We start from the raw sequence: 2,657 nt of genomic DNA on the forward strand, positions 1-2,657 counted from the left end.
TGCGCCCTGCCCCTGTGCCCCTATGCGAGCAGCCTCTGTGCAGCCACTGCTACCGAGCTCGGCCTCTGCTTAGCCGCAGCTCCTGCATGGTCGCCGCCGTCTGGCCCGGCACCTCCCTAGCCGGCCAGTCACCCTCCAAGTCGGCGCCAGCCCCCTTGGCTGGCCCTATTTCCCTCCATGGCTGAGCCCCTCTATTTCCCAGCATAAATAGTAACTTCCCCTGCCATGCCGATCCAACTCAGTGAGGAAGAAGGACCCCTTCGTGATTATTTATTTTTGGAAATCACAGATAGGTCCCTGGTTTATTTAATTTCTATCATTTTCCTCTATTATTCAATCGTATCAAATGCGAATTCAATTCTTTTTATTCCAACTCTCCAATATATATTCCTATCATTGTTTAATCCCATGAGTACTAATTATTTCATGTATTTCAGCGCGTTTCAAGTGAAATACCTGAATTACCCCTCCTCCCGATAAATCTTCCGAAGTTCGTATCTTTTCCGTCCGATCTCCGTTTTCAGTGGTTTTTGCGCTCACGCGATCGTAGAAACAAGACCTACATGTGAGTAACCTTTTCATAAGTTGTTTATCATATTTGGTATACTACTTTTGTTTATTTGTATATGTTTGTTTATATGTTTATGCGCCCGAAGTTTGCCACAATGGAAGAGAAGTTATCGGTGGATCCCAAAGCCCCAAAGTTGAGTTGTTATGCATTTCTAAGACTAAGGCAAGTGTCCTTGACCATACTTGCTCCTACTTTTGTTTTGATTTGAGTTAGTTTAGTTAGACCATTAGTTGCATGCTGAGTCATAATTTGAATCCTATGTTAGGGTTTACTATAACTTGATGTTATCATCCTTGTAACCTGGGTTGGTTGGGTAGTTGTCTTGCTTAGCTTGCAGTCTTGGGTTGGAAAGGTTATCATTTAATATTGATTAATGATTTATGCAACTTAGGTTGGTAATGTTTATAGCAACATGGTGAATAGGAATCTAGTAGGATGGTTGGTTTTGGTGGAGGTGTGTGCCAGATTTTGGGTAAATGTTTTCTGGTGGATTGTTGGAATTGGTGGAATGGATTGTGCTCATTCCTGCTTGGATTCTAAGGACCGGTTCATGGACAAGTAACCCAGCTTAACAGCACAACCTCGAGGGCTATATGGCTCTGGCCCTGACCAAGTAATTAGTTTCCTCCAAGTTATGCTACATCAGGTCGGTTTGTGTGGCATAAGAGGGGGCTTCTGTAGTGGTGTTGGTACCCACTATTAGCGGTTAGAAACCTTAGTGAAGGTGTAAAATAGACTTGGAGGGACTTTGTAAAGGCCTTGTAGTGTGACCCCCGCTAAGCACCTAGGTAGTGTGAAGTGTGATGGGGAAACATGACTCATGGTGAATGTGTGCAACCTCTGCAGAGTGTAAAACTGATATATCAGCCGTGCTCATGGTCAAGAGTAGCCTGGACTTCTTCTTGATTAGATGGCTCTAGTTTAGTTGGGAGGCTTAGATGGAATCCAAGTGTTGGTTTGCTTGGATGGGATCCAGGTGTGGTGCTCGGATGGGATTCGAGTGTTGGTTATAGTGGTTCTCCGAGGTGAAGGAAGATCTCACCTAGTTAAATAGGTGCTTAAGGTTTAAGGTAATAGGTGTGTTGCTTAAGGGCTTATGTTAAACCTTGTTAGCCTTTTCCTTGTGTTGGCCTGCATGTCATACTTTCCTACACTTGCGGAGTACATTTTGATGTGCTCACTCTTCCTGTTTGTCCCCTTTGCTACCCCACCTAGTGGTTCGGACTAGAAGATGGAGTTTCTAGAAGATGATGTTTCCTGAAGACAGTGTCGATGCTAGGCTGGTGTACCCCTGATCAGTTGCCTGAAGGGATGGAGACCCTACTCTGCTAGAACTCTGATGTAATTTTGTGTTTAGAACCTCTGGTCATTTTTTATATATGTAATTGCTTTTGTAATAAACATTGCAATGTATCATTTTGTCGTCGCATGTATGAATAAACAGATCCTAGCATACATGTGATGTGCATTTGGTTTTGTTTTGTGAAAAGAATACACCACCAACAGCAGCATCTAAATGGCTCCTATCTAATGACACTAGTCCATGGTAGAAGTTGTAGATGAAAAGCCAGTCTTCCATGCCATGGTGTGGGCATGTAGAGAATACTCTTGTATTCGTTCCCAAGCCTCAAGAATTGATTCATCTGCTAGTTATTGAAAACTAGAGATTTTATTGCACAGAGCATTAGTCTCCCCCATGGGGAAAAACTTAACTAGGAAAGCATTGGAACACTTGTCCCATGTATCTACAACATTGTGGTTAGAGTAAAACCATTGCTTAGCCTTTCCTAACAAAGAGAAGGGGAAAAGGTGAAGACGTATAACCTCTTGGCTCTCTCCCTTAATGGTGAATGTGCTACAAATCTCCAAGAAATATTGGAGGTGAGCATTTGCATCCTCATGGGCTTTCCCACAAAATAGACTAGCTTGAACCATCATAATTAACGCTGGCTTAAGCTCAAAGTTAGCGTCCCCATTGAGAACATTAGGTCCAGTACATTAGCAGCCGAGGGTGTAGAAAAATCATGAATGGACTTATTAGCCATGATTGTGTAGGGTAGTGATAGGATATGAGGAAAAAAGGATA

At 43.0% G+C, this 2,657-nt stretch overlaps 1 non-coding gene across 1 annotated transcript; it reads left to right on the forward strand.

The window, feature by feature from the left end:
* Positions 1-2,148: 2,148 nt before the first annotated feature.
* On the forward strand, positions 2,149-2,256 carry LOC136455664 (small nucleolar RNA R71). The gene has a single exon (XR_010759148.1). It is a non-coding gene; the product is annotated as a small nucleolar RNA R71 (small nucleolar RNA).
* The last annotated feature ends 401 nt before the right edge of the window (positions 2,257-2,657 follow it).

The sequence above is a fragment of the Miscanthus floridulus genome, chromosome 5, assembly GCF_019320115.1.
Source record: "Miscanthus floridulus cultivar M001 chromosome 5, ASM1932011v1, whole genome shotgun sequence".
Lineage (NCBI taxonomy): Eukaryota > Viridiplantae > Streptophyta > Magnoliopsida > Poales > Poaceae > Miscanthus > Miscanthus floridulus.